Genomic DNA, 13,343 nt, shown 5'->3' on the forward strand with positions numbered 1-13,343 from the left:
CAAAGTCCAAGCAGGAGCTCACACCTGTCTTCCAGCTGCAGAAAATGCCACAAATACCAACTACCCTTCGGTCAGGGGTGCCTCCCCTCCCCCATCCACAGCCCAGGGTGGCCCCCATGCACAGGAGCCCCTGCCAGGATGGAAAGTCCTGAGGATTCCCCAGCATGGCCTTCCCACCACCCCTGTGTCCTCCAGAGTCACTCACCCTTCTGAGAGATGCTCCTCCTCCCGTGTCCAGGAGAAAAGCAGTGCCGGCTGGACCACCACCATCTGGCACAAGAAGTTCCAAGGGCCCTCAGCCAGCAGCCCAAGATCCTGGCTTTCTCTATCACTCAGAGCCACCAGACCTCCCCCTTGCCAGGCGTACCACAGGGGTGCATACCAGGGACGTTTTCACGGGGCTTCTTCGAAAAGGAAATAACGTCTTTAATTCTTTTTGGGAATATGCTAGTGGGGAAATAATTGGGTTGAATGGAACTTCAAGCTTTAGATTTTTACCTTGGAAGCAGCCTGTGTGTCCGCCAGCAGATGAACACATAAAGAAAGTGTGGTATTTATACACAATGGAGCAATACTCTGCCATAAAGAAGGATAAACCTGAGTCATTTGTAGGAAAAGGGATGCACCTTGAGACCATAATAATAGGCGACATAAATCAGACATCCAAGCTTCAGTATCACATGGCTTCTCTTATATAAGAACCCCAAAGTAGAAATAAAGAGTAAAATAAAAGACAGATCAAAGGACCTGGGTGATGGGTCTTTTGTAAATGGGAAGGAGTCAAGAGATGAGGGGGTAGATGAAACATGCACCAACTTCTACAGTGGAAACAGTCATCATCTGTGATAAATACATACTAGTATAAATCTGTGAATAATGATAATGTATGCACAATAAAATTAAGCATCAGTACTCTCAATGCTAGGTGACCAGAGATCATTTAAACTGCTATTTTACTAAGGAAATGAAGGCCCAAAAATGACCCAAACAGAGTTAGGGTTAGGTACTCAATCTCCCCATCTTTCTCCTCTTCCTCCTCCTCCTCCTCCTCCTCCTCCTCCTCCTCCTCCTCCTTTCCTTTTCCTTCTCCTCCTCCTCCGTTACTCCTCTTAGCTCAGCCTGGCCTCAGGGGTAGAGAGACAGGTCCTTTGGTGAAACCCAGAAAAGCTAAGGACTTCTCTCCCCACCACCAAAATTCACTCGTACACACCCAGGCCACACAGACTATAAATGAGGCAGGGGGTGCTTACTCTGTGACAGAGCAGAAAAAGGCTTTAACATCTTAAAGCCATGTTCCCTGTGGTCACAGGCCCAAGAGAACAGCAAATGACAAGGGGCAAAGTGGAAACATCAACAAGCAGACCTCACCCCCAAGAGCTCCCATAGCCCAAGTCCCCAGGGCCTGTGTGATCCGTGTGCTCCACCCGCTCAACACTCCACCATCCCACATCTTTCTCCTGAACCGGTGAATTCCATTCTGATCTTTGAAAGTCTAAGGAGTCCCGGAGCCCACTGTCTAAGCTCTTCATCTTTACCGAGGAGAGCAGCCCAGTGGGCAGGTTTGCTTGAAGTCTCTCAGGTAACAGGATATGAGCTAAGCTTCGCCAACCCACTCGGGCCCCCACAGCTATGCTAAGCTCCTACTGTGTGCTGGAGCCCTGTTGGGAGGGGAGAGGCCACTGAGAACAACCGGGCTGGAACTGGATGGTCACGTGTGTCAAAAATCCTTGGAATGAAAGTGCGAACAGGGTCACTGCGCTCCTGATTGTGCAAGAGATGTTGCAAGCTCAGCAAAGACAGAGTTGGATCATTCATTCATTCATTCATTCATTCATTCATTCATTTGACAGCTATTTAGTGAACCTCCAGAATCATGCATGGAGCAGTCACACAATCACCCATCTTGCTCAAAATCCCCAAAAGGACTCTGAACAAATAAATAGAATTTGGCTAGAGAGGTGAAAAAGTAGAGGAAATCAAAAGGGCAGCCTGTGATCAACTGGGTGGTGACATTTACCCTAGGGAAGGGAGGTGCTCAGGAAGCCTCTGGAGGAGGTGACATTCAAACAGAGTCCTCAAGGTAGGGAGGAGGCATCCTTGAAAATGTACAGAGGTGCAAGATTCCAGAAAGAGGCAATAGCCAGAGTAACGTCCCTGCAGAGGTCTGAGTTGGTGGAATGAAGGGAAGGAGAAATCATCGTGAACCCTCAGGGAAGAGGATAGAGCTGGCCCGGCACAGCGGCAGGAGACAGGGGCCACTTCGGGAAAGCAGAGCCATCGGAAGTGTGATAGCACGGTAGTTTGTCCCAGCTACTGGCAGGAACAAGAATCAAGAGCCCAGAGAGTGGCAGGGACAACACAGCACCCAGGACCTGTGGTGGAAAGATGATCACAAAGGATGGAAGCGGTTGTAAAGTTGGGCAGCTTCAGGGCTGGCTGCTGACTCTGCCTGTGGGGGACACGGTGTGAGAGGAGTCCAAGATGCATTCCGGGTTTTGGCTTCAAGCTACGGGCAACATGGTGACACCATTTATGCGTCCAGGTTTGCAAGAGAACCCAAGCCTTCCGATTTCTTCCTTCAGGAGAAAAGCCTAAAATCCTTTGCTCCCAAAACCTGTTGTATCCAAATAGACTCTAAATCTCTGTGTTCACTTGACAAGAGATAAAACCGCTTAAAAAATTCAAAGGAGGCCTTGACCAAGGGTTGGGGAACCAGGGACTAAAAATGGTCACAATGTGCAGAAGTCTGTCAGTTGCGAGCACAAATTTCCTAAGGGTTTTCCTCTGGGACTTTTCCGCTGTGCCTATGGCAGCTGGCCAGGCCCCCTCCTAGGCCGTAGCAGGGTGGTGTGACCAGGATAGAGGGCCAGCAGCTGCCTGTCATGGGCTACAGCTCTCTCACCCCTCCTACTCCCTGGCCTCCCACTTTGTGGTCTGTGGACAGTGGCCGGGGGAGTTTTGCTGTGGTTCTTTTTCATAAGCCCTTTTTATCAGGGAAGAAAAAGTCATAGCTGTCATCAAAAGCAAAGCCACATTGTCAGCCCATGATTCTGAGAACATCAGGGCCCTGGACTCCCAGAAGATGCTCCTAGGGGTACTTCAGGTAAAAGATGGCCCTCAGCCTTCACGCAGCATCTCAGCACTGGCCCAGAGAGGGATGCACCAGGTTCCTACCCTGAGAGACCTGAATGAAACCACCATCTTCCTTTCCCTGGACCCCAACCCTGGGATAAGCATGATGCTATAGTGACCAGAGCAAGTTTCTGGCCCTCCTTCCCAGCCTGGTTCCATACAGTGGTGTGCAGCCTTCGTGTGTGTGTGTGTGTGTGTGTGTGTGTGTGTGTGTGTGTGTGTGATGCACTCAAAGAAATAAGGTTTCAATTCACACCAGAGGGTCTTGAGAGGCCTCAAAATGATCACTGGGCAGCTGTCCACTCTCTTCTTCAGTGGTCCCCAGCCCTGGCTGCAGTACCTACTGTCCAGCCAGCAGAGACCTCTGAGGTCCTCTGTGCCTGCTGTGGACAAGGCTGCTCTCCTGGGACTCTCATGCCAGGTAAGCCAGTCATGACCTGAGAGGTGGCCACACAAGGGCAGGAAAGGGAGCGGTGATCTCTGGGCACAGTGACAGGCACGGTGGCTCCTGCAGTGTGCTGAGCACCCACGATGTGCTGGGTGCTGGGCCAGGAGTTGCAGTGCCTCAGGGAACAGAACAGACGTCTGTGCGCAGAACTGAAATTCCAGTGGAGCAGGCGGACAATGCACAGAATAAATGCATGCGACAAGGTGGGAACACAAGAAAGATATGTGTCTAGAAAAAAGAGATAAAATGATGCAGAATGCGCAGGAGGGGAAGCCTGGGAGGAGGCCGCCCTTTCCAGTAGGAAGCTTGAGAGAGGCCTCACCAAGAAGGTGCCGAGTGAGTAACTTAAACATGAAAGAGTTGGTCCTGCAGATCTGATGGAAGATTTCAGGCCAAGGGGACAGGCTGTGCAAGGGCCCTGGGGCCAGAGCCTGGAGGCTGCGTTTGAAGCACATGCTTGCAGTTCCAGGAAAGGGATTTGGTCAGACCTGGAAGGCAACTGTATGAACTTTGTCTTCCTGAGGAAAACCAGGAACCACTTCTGGAACCCAAATGGACCAGCCCCCTCCCAAGAAAAAAGAACGAGAGGGATGGTGGGGCAGGGGCTGCTTTAGGGGATGAGGTCAGGAGGTCACCCTGAGCTGGGGGCTGCAAGGTGGCACAGAAGCACCACCCCTCCCTGGCCCTCCTCACCCATCACCCAGATGGGGGATCTTCCTCACCCTCTCCCCTGCCTTCTCCTTCTCTGTCCCCATTGAGACCAAAGCCAAGCAAGGGCCCTAGCTCCCCAGCGCTCTTCAGGCACTGCAGCGGGAGGCAGGCAGCAGATTACAGTGTCTGCCAGGTTCACCCTGTAATCAGGCGACAAGCAGGTGGCTAGGACCCTGGGGTGGGACCTGCTATCCTCAGCTGAACCCCTCCCCACCCCCATCCAGGACAAAGGGGAGGAAGGGGTGTCTTGGAGGCCCTGAAAAGGAGGAGCTAGTAGGGACCCATGGTGTCAAGGATGCCTCAGACCCTGCAGGTCACTGCCACTTCCAGATCCTAGTATGAGGACTGAACCCAGAGCACTGCTTACATGCCCCTCCCAGCCCAGCCTGGAGTCAAGCAGCAGGGTGAGGGTTCAGAAGGCCTGCATGGGGATGGCAACAGGGCTACCCATGGCTGGTGCTGCCTTAAGGACCAAGATAAGAGCAGCCACAGGCTGGGGAGACTCATTCCCTCAGGACAGCGAAGTTGAATCAAGCCGGCAAGCCAGCCCCAGGCTCACTGGCCCTTTTGTGCCCAGCAGGAAGGCACCAGGTCAGCCTCCTGGGTCCCCTCTGTCCAGGAACAGATCCGGCTCCCTTTGGCCATCACGTGTTATAACCTCCAGTGCTTGAGTCACCTGTGACTCACCGCCCTCTGCCCCTGGTCCAAGAAGAATGGGCATGTGTACTCAGCCCTGCACGGCGTAAAGCCAATCTGATGTCCCCGGGACAGGCCTGTCCCTCTGCCCTCTGCCTCACACTGAGCAGCAGGGGAAGCCAGATACCGCACAGAGGATGCTCCACAACTCAAGCCATTCCAAGGTTCCCCCACAGTGGGCCCCCCAAGCATGCATGCAAATACATGCTGTTCCCATGTGTGCTGGGGACCCTACACCCCAAGATTCCAAGCCCAGTGTACTGACAAGCTCTGTAGCCAATACAGGACCCACTCACATCACTCCCACCTCTCTCTGGGTCTCAGTTTCCTCCTCTGAGCTGGGATTCATGCAATTTTTCTTGGCCCTAATCTGAGGAAGGGCTTTAACATGGCGTCTATACTGGTTGGTCCACAGATGCCTAGGCTGAGTGTTGCCAGGAAGATGCCTATGACCTGGACCCTGTGGTGATCCTCTACCACTGGCTGTAACAGGGCACAGCAAGGCCCCAGACCAGGGACCCCTGAAGCCACCATGCCAGGAGGAGACCAACAAGCTGAATAGCCAGAGGGCTCCCCAAGGACAGGCTGGTGTGAGGGGCTCCCGCCCCCAAAGGGGTTAAGGTCCCACCCCCACTTATTGTGGAGGGCAGAGTGGAAGCAGCGGGCATCCTGTTTCCCCACTCGGCCTGAGCTCCGGTTTCCCAATCCAGCGTGATTGCTGTGGGCACTACTAGGCTTTGAGGCCAGGAACTTCTCCTTCCCCCAAGAGACAACAGAGGCAGAAATGCTACATGCAGGGGCCCCCCAGGAAACAGTACCTTTGTTCTGTGGGGGCTCCTCCGCAGTTTGCACCCAATTCCCTCTCTTATTCAAGTATGAGTGGCACTGGGTGCATGCTGCTGGCCTCATGGCCCACCAAGGACCACGGAGGGCAGTACAGAGGCCTCTGCATGAAGTCAGCAGCCAGAGAGGCTGCCATTGCCCAAATGGGGTCACTGTGCCCAGCCAAGAGCCTGAGGTCCCAGCTGACCAGGGACAGAGGCCCGGAGGAGCTCAGGGGTCTCAGCTCCTGGGCACACATTTCCACTATGAGATTCTGGCTACCATGGAAAGAGACAGGTGGGACCTGCAAGGTGCCACCGTGAAAGGGGGCAGTGCTTGCTGGACATGGGCTCCCCTGGACTCCCCGAGGCACAATGTTAACAGCTGCAGCTAGCCCACGGCCAGGGTCAGTCTTGGGGGGTCAGTGCCCAGGTTTTGGGGTGGGAGGAAAGGAAGGGTCACTGCCATTCTGAAGGAGGCACTGCTGCTGCCCTCATGGATCACCGTTCCAGATCAGATCTGCCATAGACAGATGAAGGACACAGCGATAGACAGAACTGGGCCAGCCCTGTGCGGTGTCTACACCAGGAACCTCCCTGCAAGGCAGCAAGGAGGGAGCGGCATCCAAGACCCTGAGAATCTACCTTCGAGGAAAGCCAGCGCCACCCACCCCCTGAAAAATGCAGACAAACAATGAAACTCTAACTGGGCTTCTGGGTTTTCCTTAGCTATATCTGGCAGCCCATCTCCAGATCCTGCCTCCTTAGACCCTGGAACCAGGCAGACCAACAGCAGCAGGTGTAACAGGGAGACCCAGGAAGGACGCTTTTCCGGGTTCCCAGGATTGACCTAGGCTGGCGCAGAGCACAACAAGGTCTCTGGGACCCCTACCCCTAACCCCCTGTGTGGTGACTTTGGACCACAGACACCTAGTCACGCAGCTGTCCCCTCCCCTCCAGAAGGGAAAGGTCTTGGGCAGGGGAGCTGATGGAAGCCAAGGACGAATGGTCCCCAGCCCAGCTAGGATTCAGGGAAACTTCCTAAGAGGCCAAGGCCAAGGGATGGCATCTGGAGAGGTCTTGGAAGGTCTAGAGAACCTGGGGGTGCCTGGGGCCAACCTCCTCCCCACTCAGCCTCCTCTGCCCACCCTTCCTGCACCCCACATACATGCACATTAGAGCTCAATGTGGCTGCTACATTGGAGGGTGGCCAGGATGCATGGGGAAGGGCTAAATTGGGCAGAGCAGAGCAGGAAGGGGGTCAGGCCCTGGAGAGCTCAGGCCATGGGCCCCAAGACCCTTTCATGCACCTCACAAATCTCATTTCTCCTTCTGCATTTAGAGGGACAGAAACTTCTAGAATGCCGAGTCGTTTCCTATGCCATACGTTATCCTCCAAGAGTAAGCATGGAGCAGCCCCCATGCCCCAGGGAGCACAGGAGGACAAAGAACCTGGTCCTGCCCTGTAGGCCTCAGAGTATGGCAGCCAAGGTCTCCATCTTCACTCATTCAGTCATTCAACAAATGCTACATTTATTGAGCTACACCTCCCTCTGACACACACACACCTTTTTTGTAGTGTTGAGGATCCAGCTGGGGTCAGTGAGCTACCTACTAAGCCCCCTCATTATGTAATTTTACCCACATCACACTTGAGAGGTGGAATATACCATGCCCAGAGAGATCAAGCAACTTGTCCCAGCCACAGAACCAGGAAACTTTTGATGTCAAAAGCAACGGAGAAGATGTGACCCTTTCGCACACAGACCCCCAGAAATAGCTGTCAGATACTTGTGTTGTAGATGGTGGCTGAGATTCAGGAAGGTACCTGTGTCCTAAGTTTAGAAGCTGTCAAGGTTGGGGCTGTGTTTGGGAATTTTGGAGCTGGGGCCAGGAAGTAGCAGCCAGGATTTGAATCCAGGCAGTAAGAAGTGACCCACCGATGTTATTAGTGCTACACTGCCAGATAGAGGGCTATTAATATCCACGAGGTGTTTATAGCCGAGCAGTCAGAGCGCCCAGGGCAGCTTGGGGTCATGGGACCTCCGCCAGGTCAGCCCCCACCCCCTGCCCCCTGGGGATTTGCTGGGAAGCTGGCTCCCTGCTAGGCCTCAGTCTGGCTGCTCCAGAGCCCTTACCCAACCCGGCAGCCACCCCATGACTGGGCACGGTGACCTCTGTCACACTGGAGTGGTGGTGGCTGTGTGTTGTACGGAATAAAGCTGAGTCCAGGTATCCTGGCAGGGAGAGGATCCCTGGGGGGCTGATGTGGGGCAGGCTTCTGCTAGCCCAGCCTCGGGGTCTCAAGCCCTACAGCGCAGCCAGACAGGAGATTGGACTCTTCCAAGGGAAGAGCAGTTGGGGGCAGGCTGACCCATCCCTGAGAAGACAGCTTCCTCCTGCCCACCCTGCTCCCAAACTCAGGAAAGCCTCCCTCCAGTCTCACTCGGCCCCACAGACCCTGCCCCATCCCTGGGCCACAAAAATGTCCCCCCAAATCCTCAAACAGCCAGATTCTCATCTTGGACCCCACAACCCTGCCCAGAGAGCTCAACTGTGTGTGCTGGTTACTTATACATTCTTTCCACAGATTCATGAGCCCTCCTACTTCCCAGGTCCCCCAAGCATGAGCATGCAGACATTATTGGACCCATTTTAGAGACTAGGAAGTTGAGGCCCAAGAAGTAGTTGATCCCAGGGGCAGAACCAAGATTCTAACCTGGACCCATCAGAAGTTTCAGCAGGATACACAGTGGCCCAGATTGGACTCTTCAGTAGCCTTGGCAGGACATCTAAGGAGAGGTCCCTGTGGACCTCTCAAGCCACCACCCCACCTCTCAGGGGACTTCATGTCCTAGGATGGCTGGCCTGTCTGCAAATGAGGGGCAGGGAGGCCAAGTCTTCCCCCAGGAAGTAGAAGGAGCTGGAGATTGGGGTTCTCAGACCTCAAATGGGGCAGGAGGAGCCCCAGGAGATGGGCACATGTTGGCATCTTCCCCACTTGGAGCCAGAGTTAGGGATAGCAGAGGAAGTGTGGTGAAATGCCAGGCCAGGCTAGAGAGCCATGCATGGCTCATGACAGCTGGAGGAGGGCCCCACAGGGCCTGGAGCCACAACCACGTGGCACAGGGTGTGCCTTCTGCAGCTGGATCCCGTCTTCATGGGCATAGGAGAGTCTGATGCCAGAGCCCCTCGGACTAGAAGCTCAGTGAGGGCTGAGGGCAAGGCCACATCACCCTAGCACTGGGGGCTCCCCAAAGGCAAAGCTTCCATGTGCCTCAATGTTCAATAAACTCAATGGAGACTTAGACAATCTTTTTGCCCTCCCATCCCAAGGGGACAAGGCCCAGCCTCACTTCTGCCCACACCTTGACCAGGGGCCCTTCCTGGGGTCCCTGTTCCCTACCTGCCACTTTCCCCATCCAGAGCCACCCTTCAATCCTCTTCTGTGCCTGCACACATTGCACAGAGCGCAGCCTCTGCCTTCCATTGCTGTTTCCTTCCCTGCCTTTCTCTGTCCCCACATCCTGATGACATCCTGAGTGCAGCTGAATGATCTCTGAAGTCACTGGGGCCTTGCAATGGCCTGGCAATGGTGTGCCCCTGCAGCTCTCAGGGGCAGATGCCAAAGCTGCCTGGTGTGTGAGGGACCATCCTCCACCAGGGCATAGCATGCAAGGCGGGGCTCCAGCAAGGGCCAAGAGATGGTAAGGAGCAGGGAGTAAAAGGGCTCCACGGCCTTGCCTTGCCTTGCCAATCCTTTCTTCCTGTCCTCCACCCTCACCTCTTCATGCTGCAGGTGAGACCCACTTCCTCTTGAAAAGCCATGGACAAATAGTCACTTTGCACACTCTAGAGTTTGAACAGTGTTCTGCTCTGCCTGGGCCAGCCCTGGGCCAACTGGGTCTTCCCTCCAGAGCCACCAGACAGACCCTTGCTCTCAGATCCTCTTAGGGACACAGCCTTCCATCCTGAAACCTCCCTCCAACCCCTTACGTCTTTGTGCACATCTGCAAAGCCGGTGGATAAAAGCAAAAAACATCCCCAAGAGTAGGCTGCTTAATTGGATAGCTCAGCTATTTATTACTGCTGCATAACAAACATGCCAACCCTTAGAGCTTTAACCACAACCACCCTTGCTCACAGCTCTGTAAATGTGGGCAAAGGTGATTTATTTCTACTTGTCCTATTGTTGGCTAGAGTGGCTCACTGGTGACCTGGTAATCCAGTGATCTCTATCACATGTCCAGGGCCTCTGCTTGAGGTGTATGGAACAGCTCGGGAGTGGCTGTGTGTCTGTCTGTCTGTCTGTCTGTATCTCTCTCTCTCTAGCAAGGTAGTTGAACTTCCTTATAGCATGGCATCAAGGAGGCAAAGACAAAAGCTCCAAGGTTCCTTAAGGCCTGAGGGTCCCAGAGTCTTTCTTCCGCCCCTTTCTTCATCAAAGCAAGTCCTAAGTCTAGCCCAGGTTCAGAGGACGAAGCCAGGCTCCCCTTTGCACTGGGAGGAATGACATGTGGACAAGGGACAGAAAGAATTGCTGGCAGCCAAATTAGCACCCAGGCCACCCTTGTAGTCCTAACCTGCTCAGTGGACCCACAATGACCGAGTTCTGTAGGATCTACCCAACCCTTTGTGCAGGAGGATCCCTGAGAGGGAGGTATGTGGTGGTGGTGGGGTGACAGTGGGGACTCCAGGAGAATCTAGGACTCTGCAAGCCTTGGAGGGACATGACCAGGGAGGTGGGTCCTTGGAACAAAGAGAAAGGGTCTCAGGAAGAGCAAGGTGACAAGAAGGTGGGCCATGAGCCTGGATCAGGGCTTCTCTAGGCCTTGAAAGACCTTCAGGAAGGTCCGGGTGGGGGTCTTGCATGAGTCTGATACAGCTGAGTATAACATTTTCATCTCTCCCCTATAGTCTGTTTCAAGACTCTCCTCGGAGGCCACATGTCGAAATCTCTTGCAGTCTTAGGTTTCGAATCACCCCCTCCTCCCCTCCCACCCCGCCCAGTCCCCTCACCCCAGACAGCGCCTGCCTTGCCTTGCCTTGCCTTACCAGCCCAGCAAAGTCAGATTTCAGCCCTGGGTTTGGGCATCCTCCCCCTGACCCACTTTCTTCTGCCTGTTTTTCTCAGTCTAGACAACTCATTCTTATTTGTTAATGTCCTGCCCTAGCCTGGGGCAGCTGTGGCGTGGCAGCGAATGAGCACTAGAATTGGAGTCAGGAAAGCTGGTTTAAATTCCGGCTGGGCCATGTACTCACTTTGGGCCAGTTATTCACCCTCCCTGGGACTCCCGCTTCTCATCTGCAGAGCAATAATAAATACTGAGCCCATCTGCAGCCCCATCCCCTGGCGCCTGGCCGAAGGACCCTCTGCTCCCCAAGCACACCGGCCAACCCTGCACTGACTTCTAGCAGGACCTTGCGCAGGCCCCCACCTGCCCAGCACGGCAGCCCCCAACCTCTCCTGAGCCCTCCAAGGAAATCAGCCCCAGGCTGCGGGCCTGACATCAGCCATCCCACGAACACTGATTGAACATGTATGATCCTCCAGACTGTCCTAGGAGCTGGAGACCCAGTGAACAAAAGAGACGCAAATCTCCGCTCTCTCTAGTAGGGGAGACAGACAAAAGGTGTAATTCGTTTGAGAGCTACACAGCCTGAAGTGATCACCACCAGCCACGGGTATACATCAAGGTCGCAAAATGCAGCTACAACAATTTGGGAGACAGTGTGAGCATAGAGTTCACACCAAAATTTGAAAACTGAGTGCCAACAAAAAGTAATAGGTCTGCTTACCAATTTTCTTATTCATTAAAGTCAAAAGTGATATTTTAGTTATGTTAGGATTAAATAAAACATATTATTAGCATTTGTCTGTTTTTTCTTTACCAGTTAAGAGTCTAGCTCCTGGGCTGGGGAGATAGCTCAGCGATCTAAGCAGCTGCCTGGCAAGCACAAGGACCTGGGTTCGATCCCCAGTTCCACATGCCGTGCTGTGCCAGCCATCAAAACCAGATGTGATGGCACACGCCTGCAATCCCAGCGCTGGGGAGGCTGAGACAGGAGGATCACTACAAGTCTGAGCTAGGTAGCAAGACTCTGTACTAAATTTTCATAAATAAATAAATACATAAATAAATGATTTTCTTTAAAGGGCTGGGGAGATAGCTCAGCAGCGTAAGCACCTGCTTAGCAAGTATAGGGTCCTGAGTTCTATCCCTGGTACCAAAAATAAATAAAGTTGTTTTTTTTTTAAACAAGAGTCTGGCTCCTAGAGAAATTTTAAATGATGCATACACGGGCTGGGGGTGTGGCTCAGTGGCAGAGTACGTCTTTTACGTGTGTGAGGCCACAGGTTCCATAGCTAGCACCATACAAAGACATACAAGCAAACGCATTATGTTTGTGGTTCATACTTTTTTTTTTTTTTTTTTGACAGGGTCTTACTACACAGCTCCAACTCATAGTGATCCTCCTGTCGCAGCCTCACCAGCACTGGGATTATAGGCCTGTGCCATCACACCGGGGGTTCCAGGGCTGGCACAGCATGCAGCACCAGGGATCAAACTTGGGACCTTGTGCTTGGCAGGCAGTGTTTATGCTGCTGAGCCATCTCCTCAGCCCCATACTATATTTCTATTAACCAGTACTGTTCTTGAAGGGGCTAGAAAGTGGTACGTTATGGATTATGTCTAGATGGTCCCATAAAGCCACATGGGCTCATAGGTGGGATTTGGGGAGGTGACTGGATCATAGAGATGCGGTAATCACTAGTGGGTTTGTCCACTATGGGTTTATAGCTAAATGTGATGCTGGGAAGTGAAGCCTGTTTGAAGGAAGTGTGTCACTGGGGGGGAGGGGGGCACATCTGACAGGACGGCCCTCCTCCTCACTTGATCTCTCTTTCCACTTCCTGCTGCCATGCCAGGGGCTATTTCTCCTTTGCCAGGCCTCTCTGCTATGCTGCCCTGCCTTGGAGCCAGCCCACTATGGACTGAAACCTCTATGAACTGTGAGCCAAAATAAACCTCTCCTCTTTAAGTTGTGGGTGTCAGGTATCACGTCCCAGGGTGAAGGCAGCCAAGACACACTCCCTAAGGCAGTTTATGGATTTGGGGTCTGCAGCACCTGAGCTGGCGATGAGGGGAGTGAGTGGTGGAGAAGTGCTTCCCAGACAGACCTCCGCAAGAGCAGGACCTGTCCTTACCACATGGCTGAGGTCTGTCCCCATCACCCACAGTGCCACAGCACCCTCAGCACATCTCCCCACAAGTCTGCAACAGCCAGGAGTCTCCAACAGCCCAGTATTTATCCAAACCCTTCTGTGCTCTGCAAGAATAAACGAAGGCCAGGGGGAGAGGCTATGGAAGCATGGGTCACCCACGCTGAGGACGCAGACAGATGCCACCTTCCAGGGACCGGCACAGGAGGTGTGGCTTTGTGCAGCAAGAGGAGTGGGCAGGGACCTACCACCAGCAACCAGAGCTATGGGACTCTTTCACCACCCAAGGAGCCCAACACACATCCCACAA

Source organism: Octodon degus, unplaced genomic scaffold (assembly GCF_000260255.1).
Source record: "Octodon degus isolate 3935 unplaced genomic scaffold, OctDeg1.0 scaffold00005, whole genome shotgun sequence".
NCBI lineage: Eukaryota > Metazoa > Chordata > Mammalia > Rodentia > Octodontidae > Octodon > Octodon degus.